Raw genomic sequence first — 12,391 nt, 5'->3', positions numbered from 1 at the left:
TAAAGTCATTTGCAGATTAAAAACACATAGGGTTATGACTTAGCAATTGCACTCTTGGGCATTTACTCCTGAGAAATGAAAAATTATGTTCACAGAAAACCTACACATGAATGTTCATAACAGCTTTATTTGTAATAGCCCCAAACTATGACAGCCACCGAAAATGTCCTCAATTGGTGAATGGTTAACAAACTGTGGTACATCCATATCGTGGAATACTACTCAGCAATGAAAAGGAAAGAGCTATGATACACATAACAGCTTGGATGAATCTCAAGGGAATTACGTTGAATGAAAAAAGCAAAAGCCAGTCTCAAAAGGTTATTTGTACTGTATGATTCCACTTATACAACATTCTTGATATGACAAAAATATCATTCTTGTAATGACCTCTAAGATCATAAAGTAGATGGAGAACAGATTAGTGGTTGCCAGGGGTGTAAATGTGGGGGAGGAGGGAAGTAGTTGTGGCTATAAAAAAAGTAGCCAGTTCCAGTGATAGACCTGTTTGTATCTTGACTGTGATGATAGTCGCCCATTCAACCTGTGCTAAAATTGTATAGAGCTAAACACACACACGCACACTCACACACACATATGTGCACATACATGAAACTGGTAAAATATAAATAAGATCAGTGAATTGCACCAAATGTCATTTTCCTGGTTGCTCTATTTTACTATATTTATGCAAAATGCTGCATTGGGAGAAACTGGAGACAAGGTATAAGAGACCTCTGTATCATTTCTTAAAATTGCATGTGAATCTGTAATTATCTCAATATAAACATTAAAAAAACACCGTATCCTCTGACTAAAATACAATTAAGAGTTAATAACAAAGAGATAAACAATTCCCACATGTTCAGAAATTTAAAAACATACTTCTGGAAGCAACCCAAATGTTCATCAACAGTCAAATAGATAAATAACTTGTATCATACATTCATACAATGGGATGCTACACACCAAGGTACATAACACACAGGCACAGCCATTGTAATAGGCAACAACATGGACAAAACTCACAGCCATAATGTCGAGTGAAAGAAGCCAGAAGGAATAAACACTCAGTAGCTCCATTTGTACGTGGTGACAGACTTCGGAATAGTGGTTACTTCTGGGGAGATGGGGGTGGCTATTGACTGGGGTGCTGAAAATATTCCATGTCTTGCTCTAACTTAGGAAATAAAAAAGAACAGTAGAATAAACTCAATGAAAGTCGAGCAAAGGAAATGATGAAGGTAAGAGTAAAAATAAAATAGAAATCAAAGATCCAATTGAGAGGATTAATGAGAAAAAGTTGGTTCTTTGAAAAGATTAATAAAATAGTTAAACCTCTGAGGCTAATTTTAAAGCACAAATTAATAACTATTAAGAATGAAAATAATATATCTTCAGGTCCAGGAGAAATCTAAAAAGTAAAATCAGAACAATCCGAGCAACAATTTCTCTAATGTTATTATTTATTTCTCATTTCCTTTTATTTTTTTGCTGTTTTATAACTTTATTTGACCATCAGCAGTTAGTTCTCATCCACAATGACTGTCTGCAGATGTTTGAAAGTGTAACAGGTACATTGGTAACCAAACTGCAGAGCTTGTTAGGGGAATCTCCGTTGTCATTACGTTTTCTAGACAACTGCAGGTGGATGTGGTATGGGACCTTCCTTGTTCCTTTGTCACAGACAGCTTTGGTGAGCCTGGTATCCACGTACACATCTGGAATACCCATGTCCTTGATGGCAAATCCCTGCATCTCTTTGAGTGCCCGAGGGGCATGCTTCTTGAAGCCCACGGTGTGGACACGATTGTGAACATTGGTGTTATATTCTCGGGTCACCACTGTGTTGACGGCAGACAGCCCTTCTCCTTGCTGCCCTTCTTGGAGGGAGCCATCCTGAGAGACCCAAGTTGGAAAGGAAGTCATTTCCATATCTTAAGTCAGTTTTGATGTTATATTTTACAGACACTTATTAATTACATATGCATTTTTGAATTGATTTGCAGAAATTTGTTTCTAATAATTAAAAAAAATCTATCTATAATTAAATCCTCCTTTTCATTCCTAATATTATTTGGCCTTCTCTTTTTTTCTTAATCAGTCTTATGGGAATTGTGTCTATTTTATTAGTCATATGTTTCATTGATCATCTCTATTGTTTATTTGCTATTTTATTGATTTTTCTCTTATTTTTATTATTTCTTGCTATTTGAGAGGGGGAGGGTATTATTATGTTGTATTTTCTTGATTTCCTAAGTTGGATGCTGAACTCATTAATGTGCAATCTTTATTGTTATCTCATTTACATATGTATTTAAGGATATACATATCCCCTCAAGGATTGTTTTATTTTCATTCAGATTTCACAATATAGTGCTTTCACTGTAAGCCAGTCCCTAATATTTTCTATTTTTCTTTGTCTTATTAAACATTTGCAGGTATAATTTTAGTTTTCAAACATTGGGATATCTTTTTGTTATGGTTTACTCATTTTATTGTATTGTGATCAGAGAAAGTGGCCTATAAAATATCAATTCTTCACTCTGTGGGCAGACTTGCTTTATGACCTTGAATATCATCAACTTTTGTGTTTCCTTATTGCATAAAAAGAATGTCAATTTTCTGATTGTTTGATCAAACTTCTTAACTTTGTTATTCAATTATTTTACATGTTTACTAAACTTATGGCTGCTTGGTTTAGTATCTATGGAGAGAAGAAAGATAAAATCCTTGGGAGGATTATGGATCCATCCTCTTTGGAATTGTCTCAAGTTTTGCTTTACATCAGGAGTCATCAAACTACAGTCTGTGGACCAAATTTGTAAATAAAGTTTTATTGGAACACAGCTACATTCTTTTGTTTATGTATTGTTATGACTGCTTTCTCACTACAGTGGCAAGGAGTAGTGGAGACAGACACTGTATGGCCTGCAAAGTCTAAAATATTTACTATCTGTCCTTTTTGCGGGAAGTTTGCTGTCTCTGTGTTATACAATCTGAGGGTTCTGCCAATAGCTTTAAAGAAGTTTAGGATTATGTCTTCCTTATAACATTTTCCTTGTTAATAATTTTTAATGATCCTCTTATTCATAATGATCCCTTTTGACTCAAAGTCTATTTTGTCTGATATTTAGAAAGTGACATCAGATTTCTTTTGCTTACATACGTCCATTGGGAATGCATTTTAGCCGCAAGTAACAAAAGCCAACTACAGTAGCTGAAACAAACTGAGATATATTTTCTTTAAATAACAAAAGTTCCAGAGTTAGGCAATTGTTGGCATTATTTTAGCTGCTCTGTGATGCTCTCAGGTATGCAGGCTTCCTCGGTATTTTCTCTTCATCAGCATTAGCTTGTGGACCTTTGTGCTCATATTTGTCATGTCAAGATTGCAAAAAAACAGCTGCACTTTCAGGTATTGTGTCCATGTACCCGGCTGGAGAAAGGGAAAATGAAGAAACACTTCCTAGAAGTTTTCCCTTTACATCTCAGTTTCCAGAACTGGGTCACATGAACACCTTTTCCCTAATCACTGACCAAAAGAAATGAGATTCCATGATTGGCCTAGACTAAATCATGCTTATTCTTTGGGGCTGGTACTTTTGCATTATGAAAAATAACCTGGGACTGAGATAGAGACACCCCTCCTGGGACCAACAGATTTCTGCCTGAAAAAAATCAGGATCCCGTAGCAGAGTGCAAAAGGTTTAGAGCTCACTGTTGGTCAGAAAATGGACATATTCTGTCATAGTTTTTATCTTTGCTTTCAATATGTCCATATTTTTGTTTTAGGTGTGTCTCTCATGAACGGCATATAGCTGGATTGTGTGTTTTCATTCACTTTGACAATCTGTTAACTGGTGAAATTGACCCATTTACATTTTTTGTGATCATCAGCATTTTAAATTTATTTCTACCATCTTATTTTGTGTTTTCCATTTATTACGTATATACTCAATAGTTATCTATTGCTGGGTAACAAATTACCCCCCAAACAACAAATATTTATTATATCACAGTTTCTTAGGGTCTAGAATCTGGGAGCTGTGTAGCTAGGTGGCTCTGGCTCAGACTCTTCTGGAGGTTGCAGTCAAGCTGCAGCCATCTGAAGGGTCTGCTGAGGATTTGCTTCCAAGTTCACTCACGTGGCTGGGGGCAGGAGGCTTCAGTTTCTCACCACATGGGCTTCTCTGTAAGGCAGCTCATCAAAGGGCTTCCCCTGTGATCCAAGATAGAGAGAGAGTGCAACCAAAATGGAAGCCACAGACCTTTTCTCTTTTTTTTCTTTTTTCTTTTTTTAATAAAAGATGACTGGTAAGGGGATCTTAACCCTTTGTGTGGTGTTGTCAGCACCACGCTCTCCCAAGTGAGCCACAGGCCGGCCCTGCCACAGACCTTTTCTAATATGGTCACCAGATTTAGCAAATAACAATACAGGATGCCCAGTTAAATTTGAATTTCAGAGAATATTTAAATATTTTGCATGGACACACATATTAAAAAATTATTCATTGCGAGGGCCAGCTCATGGCTCACTTGGGAGAGTGTGGTGCTGACAACACCAAGTCAAGGGTTGAGAACCCCTTATGGGTCATCTTTAAAAAAAAAAAAAAAATTGTTCATTGCTTATTTGAGATTCGATTCTGGCTGGGCTTTCTCTGTTTTATTTGATGTCTTAGTCCATTTTGTGCCACTATAACAGAATATCAGAGACTGGGTAATTTTTAATAAACAGAAATGTATTTGGCTCACAGTTCTGGAGGCTGGGAAGTCCAAGATCGAGAGGCCATATCTTGTGAGGGCCTTCTTCCTGTGTCCTAACAGGGCAGAAGGCATCACGTGGTGGCAGAGTGGGAGAGAGGGGGCCCAACTTGCTTTTATAACAAACCCACTCTCACAGTAATGAACCCACTACCAAGATAAGGACATTAACCCATTCATGAGGGGAGAGCCTGCATGACCTAATCACCTCCTAAAGGTCCCACTTCCCAACACTGTTGCATTGGGGATTAAGTTTCCAACCCATGAACTCTTGGGGACACATGAAAACCATAGCATCTGGTAACCTTATTTATAACCTAATCTTGGATGCAGGACTGACTACATAATTTGTGGTCAGTAAAAAATTATTAAGAATTTCAAGTCAGCAAGAATAAATCATTAAACCAAGCTTGGAGCACTTGTGAGGAGGTCACCTATAAAATCAGCCCTGCTTGCAAGTGACATACCATCACTTCTGCCATATTCTATTGGACAGAAACAAGTCAGTAAGTCCAGCTGGCACATTAGGGGCCTCTACACAACGACATGGGTCCCAGGAGGCAGGACCACTGGGATCATCTTGGAGACCGGTAACAGCACCAAGTTTTCCTTTGCTGCTTTTGTCGTTTCCTGCCTGGTGGTGGATTGATGGGATTTTCCTCATTCCCTTTGTTTCCGCTCTCCTGGTTTGGAAGACTTTCTATTTCTGTCCTTTCATTCATCATCCTTCAATTTTTAACACGCATACTTCAGTTGACAGAGTCAAGTTAATATCTTCTAGAACAATCACAGAATGCTTTTGACCTCCGATCATAGTCTCCTGCCTGGCAGTTTACTGTTTTCCAGTTTTTTAGTATTACCTTGTTTGTTTTTTTTTTTAACCAACCTTTAAAATTTTTTCTTATGAAGTCTGTTTGTTTGAATTTCTGACATTTAATAATTTTTTTGCTCTCTACTTCTTCTTGCAAGCTACTTCTTCCTTCTGAGTTTATTTCCTGGCTTTTTCCTAGTCATATTTTGCCAGAACCGGATGTCTCCGTGGTGTTTTCTAGAGATTTTTTAAAACCTTGACTGCATCTCTAGTTATTCTTTTTGTTCCCAATATTGTGTGTTTTGTGCGAATGGTTTATTTTATTAAGGCTTTTAAAAGGATTAACTGAACTTTGTGTTGTTTTCTGTATCATCATTTTCTGTTTTATCTTTATTATTTTCTGCCTTTTACTCTCTTTGGGTTTTATGATTGTCTCTTCCCAGTGCCTTGAATTGGATGCTTAATTCATTGGTTGCCAATTCTTCCTGTTCTTAATAAAGGCATTGAAGGCCACAATTTTTCCTTCAAGTTCCACTTTAGCTTATTACTATTCAGCTTTAAATATCTTGTAATTTCTATTATAATTTTCTCCCTAGCCATGAATTATTTAGAAATGAGTTAAGTTACTGAACATATTGGATTGCCTTGGCCAAGTTTTTATTGTTGATTTCTAATTTTATTATATTATGATTAGAGAATGTGACTGAATGATGTTGATTCTTTGAATAGATTTTAGACTTCCTTTATTGCCAAGTAGGCAGTATTTTATTTGTTTATTTGTTTATTTGTTTATTTATTTATTTATTTATTTTATTTTTTAGGGGATCGTAACCCTTGACTTGGTGTTGTCAGCACCACATTCTCCCAAGTGAGCCACAGGCTGGCCCTATAGGGGGTATTTTTTTAAAATGTTCCACATGAGCTTGAAAACAATGAGTATTCGGGGGGGGGGGGGGGGGGGGGAGGGTAAGGTTTATGTTTATCTATTAGATCAAGCTCCTTAATTAACATAATTACAAACTTCTATATCTTTACTAATGTTTTGCTACTTGATCCATTGGCTTTAAGAAAGTTTAATTAAAATTTCCCACTCTATTTATAGATTTGTAATTCTTTCCTTGCAATTCTGCCAGATTTGCTTAATAAGTTTCCCCAAAATAAATATGTGCTGCCGGTTACATATAAATTCATGATTATTATGTCTTCTTGGCAGATGTTTCCTGTTATGAGCGCATTGGTTAGGTTATGGGTTAGGCTGCTGTTACAAAAGACCCTGAAAAGCAGTGGTTTAAATAAGATAGAAATTTATTTCCTGTTCAAATGAAAGTCCGCCACCCAAGTTCCCTGCCCTCTAGCTTCTTGTGGAATTCGGTAAGTGGGGAGCCCTGCAGAAGATGAAAGGGAAGGAAGAGAGGGAGGTTGAGTTATTTATTCCCAGTTCCTTCACCAGCAGGCCACCTCTGCTTAAAATGACTCTCTCCTTCAGAGTTCTGGTGACCTCTCCCTCCCCATGGTTCTGCAGGCCTCAGGGAAGCAACAGCCATGCTGCTACTAGCCCCAAAGTCCTGCACTCTCTCCTGTGACCCACTCCCAACCCGCTACTGTTTGAAAATAAACTCTGCCCAAATTCTCCAAATTAGAGTTCACCATCTGTTTCCTATTGAGACCCTGAGTGATGCAGGCTGGCATCATGTTTTTAAAAGTCACTGATTCTGAATGCCTTTAGGCAAGGATGCATTCTCCAATACATGCTGGGCACAGACCTCCCTACTCCCTATTCTCTGGCACTCCTGGCCCACTCATGCATCTGCCTAGTCCCATAGGCATTTGAGGCTGAGTCCTGGGCTTATGGTCCCTAAGAGAGGCCCCCACATCCAGGTCTCCAGGGCACTGTCCTGCCATGGGGAAAGAAACTACTCAAAGTCCATCAGGATCACCCCCTGTGTCCATCTCAATACAAGGTTCGCTTGGCCACAGGTCTGATAGCCAGAGGTGCCTCTTTGGACAATATGCAGCATCTCAGAATCACAAGGACTCGTCTTTGTCCGTAGATCCTTTACTACTTTAGGTGGGTCAGTACTTTTGCCCTGGTGCCTGTCAGCTTCTCCAGGAGCCAGAGTAAGCCTGGCCCTTTAAGGGGACTGCCCATCTCTGCTCTCATGCATTGGGTACTGATTTTTTCAGTCTAATTCTCAGTGAGCAAGCTTGTTTCCTCATTCTTAGGGAATTTCTCATCTAAGGCAGCTCCCACACAGAAATAACAAAATAAATAACTATTCCCATTTTACAGACTGGGAAACTGAGGTTTGAGGTGCCAAGGGACCTTCAGAGTGTCCAGTGGAGCTGGAACTTGAACCTGGGTCTGTGTGGCTCTGAGGGACATGCTTTCTGAGGGAGGTGTCTGTGTTCCGGGTGGAGACGGGGAACCCAAATGGAGGCACGAGTGGAGGAGCGCTGTGTAAAACACACAGAGCACAGTAGGTGTTTAGTTCCAAGAATCTGCACAGGTGGCTTCTCTCTGTTCCTTCTGTCTGCTGCGGCGGGGTGAGATGTGGCTTCAGCCACCAGGGGGCACTGCTGCCACTGCTGTGAGAGTCCACATCTCATTTTCTCCATTCTCCAAACAAGGAGCTCAGGTGTCTTATCCGTATCAATACGTTTTAGGCAAAACTGAGAGCAGAGAGGGGGAGGCACAGCCCTGCTCTCAGGCAGGCTACGTCAGGAAGGGGCATATGGACAAGTGCAATGCTGGCCTGTGACTGAGGAGGGGGCGTGAGGGTGGGGGCTCAGAGGATGGATGATGACACTCCAGGGGAGTCAAAAAGGCTTCTCAGAGGACGAGGTTTTTGAACTTGACTGTACAGGGTTAGCAGTGATTTGACTCCTGTTCTGCAGACACTGACACCTCCCTGCGGCCCCAAGCCAAGCCCACCTGAGTGTTCTGTAACCCCTGCCACTCCCCTCCACCCAGGAGTGGGATCAGCTTGGTCACCAGCTTCTGTGAGCCCCAAACTTCAGGTCCAGGCTGTCTGTGCACAGAGTCGGAGGCCAAAGAGTCTGCCTGGGTCCAAGCTGAAGAGTGGCTGTGTGTGCACCTGAACACAGTTTAGGGAAAGCTCAGGCTTTGGAGTCCAAGAAACAAGGTTCCCCAACACTTCCTAGCCATATGTCCTTGGGCAAGTCCCTTCACCTCTCCCACCTCCACCCCCAGCCTCAGTTTCCTCCCTGTAAAGAGGGGGTAATAACAGCCCTTACGTAAGTGCTTGTCTTCAGTGCGGCTCACCTGGCACCCGTCTCTCTGCTCTATTAGCTGGCATATTCTGTTAACCATCTCATCCCATCCCATGGTGGGAACCACACTGCAGCCCCCGGGGGCAGGAAGCAGGATGCCCTCCTGGAAGGCCTGCTCAGACTCAACCTTGTTCTACCTTGGGAAGAGACTGCCTTGGATGTTGGTGTCAGAGCCACAGGATTTTTATGAGGTGGGGTCTGCATCTTAGCTCCAGCACTTCTCGGCTGTGTGACATGACAAGTCGCACCCCCCCACCCCACCCCCCGAGCCTCCACCTCCTTAGCTGTCAAATGGCCGTAATCGTAGTGGACACACCCCTAGCTGTTGTCCCCTAGCTGTTGTGGACACACCTCTGCTCTCTGTTCAGGATTCCTCCTTTCCCCTCGAACAGCAACCTCCCCTTCTTTGGGGATCTCCTCCTCCACCAAACACTGGTTCAGCAGAGCTATCTTGGCTTCTGTGACCCTGTCCCTTGGCCATAGGTGATTGGCCCCCAGGTGGACACCTGACTAGAGCCAGGCCAATCAGAAGACTTCCCTGTTTTGAATCAGAAAATGGCTGGGAAAGTGGCTGTGGGCTGGGAGGCTCAGGAGTCATTGGGCACATGTCCTTCCTCATGACAGAGTCTAGAGAGAAAGGCAGAAAACGGAGACGGAAAGACAAAGAGATGTGTCCTGGCAGTTTTGGGGTACCTGGCACCAGCTGTGCCTGGGCCCACTAGCCCTTCTTGCCATTGAAAGGTTCACCTCTCCCTTAGATTCTGGGAATTGCCTTGCTGGTTGGCATTGGGTTTGTAGAGATACACTTCTCCATGGGGATGTGGGTAGAATCCCATGGGCTAAAGTGCATGAAACGCTCAGTCCAAGGCCTGGCCCATTGCAGGCTCAGTAGGCATGAATTCCTTTCCCTTAATGGGCACCGGGCAAAGTTTGGCAAGATACCAGGAAGATGTGAGGCATCAGCACTGGTGAAGTGATGTAGCTTAGCAGCCCCTGGGAGATTAGAGTCAGGTGCCTTGGGACCCCGTGGAGCCCCTCAGGAGACCAGAATGAATGCCCAAGTGGAACATTTGATGGCCAGGAAAGGATGGGGCTGAGAAAAAAAAATCCCTTCCCCATCCATTTGTGGGAGGAGAAGTTGTCAACTGGCACACCCTTTGTGCCACGGATGTATGCTGGGGACCCTGGAGATCCAGAAGATGAGTGCCAGGAAAGGCTTTCCAGAGGGGGAATAACCTGAGCTGGGTTTTGAAAGATCTTTCCAGACAGGGAAAGGGCTTGAGAAGGGACACTGGACTATCACTCTCAATCTTAACTACTACCATTAGTACAGAGCTGATAGCATGAGGATTTTGCCTGTCCCAACCACCTATGCTGTTTGACCTTCGACAACTTATTTACTGCTTTCTCTCTGTTTTTCTCATCTGCAAAATAAGGCAATAGGGTTTTTGTTTGTTTTGGGGTTTTTTAATGCTTAAACAAGATGATATATGTAAAACACTCAGAACAGTAAGCTGGCAGAAACTGGTGGCTAATTGCTTAGTTCATTATGAAAAGCCTATACATTATCAAGTCCAAATGACCGTAGCTGTTACCATTTATTGGGCCCTTAATAAGTTCCAAGCACTGAGCTAAATGCTTAGCATGCTTTGACTCATTTAATCCTCCCACCAACCCCAGGAGGTAGGTGACTACTATTATCCCCATTAAAGATGAAAAAGCTGTCCAATATTACACACAGCCAGTGCCCATCCAACACAGCAGGGGGTCCAGCCCAGCTTTGTTTAACGACCCATGCATGCCCTTGGCCCAGAGAAAGGAGGGGACCAGCCCCAGGACACACAGCAAGGGCTAGGCTGCCAGGATTTCTTTATAGACCCATTCAAGGGCAGTCATCTGGTTGCGGGCGCTTGAGGTTTGCTCCACTCTTTGTAACAACACCCCCCATGAGCGACATCCGAGAGAGATCCAGGGGTGGCTGGCGGCGGTCGCTGGGCACCCGCTCAGGCCTCCCCACCCTCTCCCACTTGAGGGCGGGCCCGGGAACCAGGCTGAGGCAGGGCAGGGCCGGCGTCCCTGCAGGGCTCGAGACCGGCCGCGCCCCGTCCCCGGCCTTCCCCGCCCCCCACCGCGTCCGCCGAAGGTCCTTGGAGAAAATTCCAGCCTCGCCCGGCCGAGCAGCCCCTGGCCGGGGTTTTTCCAGCCGGCGCGGCCCGGGCCCGAGGGCTCCCCGCCCGGCCGCTTCCCGGGGCCGCCCGCTGGCCTGGGCTCCTCGGGGACGGGCGGGCCGGCCAGGGGAGCCGGGCTCGGGACGTCCTGGCAAACAGGAAACGAGACAAAGGCGGCCGCTTATCGGGTCGCCGCGCATTCCTTTCAGGTGATGTCCGCGCGCGGCCGCCGGGGGGGGACGCAGTCGGCGCTGAGGGCCTGCCAGGGTCCCCTGGGGGAGGACCTCCCGGCCGCCTCCCCTCAGTGACTCCTCCGGCCGCCCCTGCCTCCCTTGGCCGCTGGAAGTTGGGACGAGGAGGAGCCCTGCGCTCGGGGACACCCTCCCCAGGCACAGCCCCCTGGGCTCCTGGAAAGGAAGGCACCAGACTGGCCTCTGTGCCTAGAGGGACAGGCGGCTGGCGACTTGGGAAGGAGGTGCAGGGGGAAGAATGGGTCCACACGCTGGAAGGCCACCGTGTAGCAGCAGGGGATGCAGTGGGTACCAGGACTCACTAATGAACCAGACCCAGTGCCTGCCCTCAAAGAACTTCCAGCATGATGGGGGAGGCTGGTAGACACCCAGATAAGCGAAATACTGGGTGAAAGCACGGAGTGCATATGAGGTGAGGGAGGGGCAGAGGTGGTTTGGGGGAGCGTGGGTCCCCTGCACAGCACCTGGCACATCACTAGCCCTCCAAAGGTTAGCGTCTGGATAAAGGAACCTGGAGGTGGCTTTGAAATAGGAGTGGGTGGCATGGAAGGGCATCTGGACTGGGAACAGTGTGTGCAAATGCCTGGTGGCCTGTGGGTGTCCTGGACATTTGAGGAGCAGTGAGGACTCCAGAGTTGCCTGGCACAGGGTTTAGAAGCTGGTGAGGAGGCTGGTGGGGCAGGTGCTACTGGCCTTGAAAGGCAGACTGAGGCTGGGCTTCTTTGGCTGGCACTGGGAGCCTGGGGAGGTGGGTGGGGAGTGGGCTCAGCTTGGCCCAGGGGCAGGGGATGGAGAGGGGACCCCCTTGCCTCAGTGGCTTGGAGAGGCTGATCTGCAGAGACAGAGGCTCTAGCTTCTGTGGACCGTGCCCCCCTTGCCTGCTGGGCACTGGCTTCAGTTCTGCTGATTGGTGGGCTGGGCTGGCCCTTTAGGAGGTGCTGACTGACTCAGCGTCTGAGAGGTGGTTCCCACGGCTCATGTTTCTCCAGGGCCAAAGGCTGTGCCATCCATGCCCCGCCTCCAAGTGGGTCAGTGCCCAGGGCACTGATAATTAGGCTGAATGGAGGCTAAGATTTCTAGTCCACCTACGCCTGCCAATCAACAAC

General features: G+C 45.1%; 1 pseudogene; it reads right to left on the bottom strand.

Moving 5' to 3' along the window:
* Positions 1-1,525: 1,525 nt before the first annotated feature.
* Positions 1,526-1,907, bottom strand: LOC134385013 (large ribosomal subunit protein eL31-like; annotated as a pseudogene).
* Positions 1,908-12,391: the final 10,484 nt, after the last annotated feature.

This window comes from Cynocephalus volans, chromosome 8, assembly GCF_027409185.1.
Source record: "Cynocephalus volans isolate mCynVol1 chromosome 8, mCynVol1.pri, whole genome shotgun sequence".
Classification (NCBI taxonomy): Eukaryota; Metazoa; Chordata; class Mammalia; order Dermoptera; family Cynocephalidae; genus Cynocephalus; species Cynocephalus volans.
Note: the sequence above shows the minus strand (reverse complement) of the source record. Positions and strands in the feature narration are given on the sequence as shown.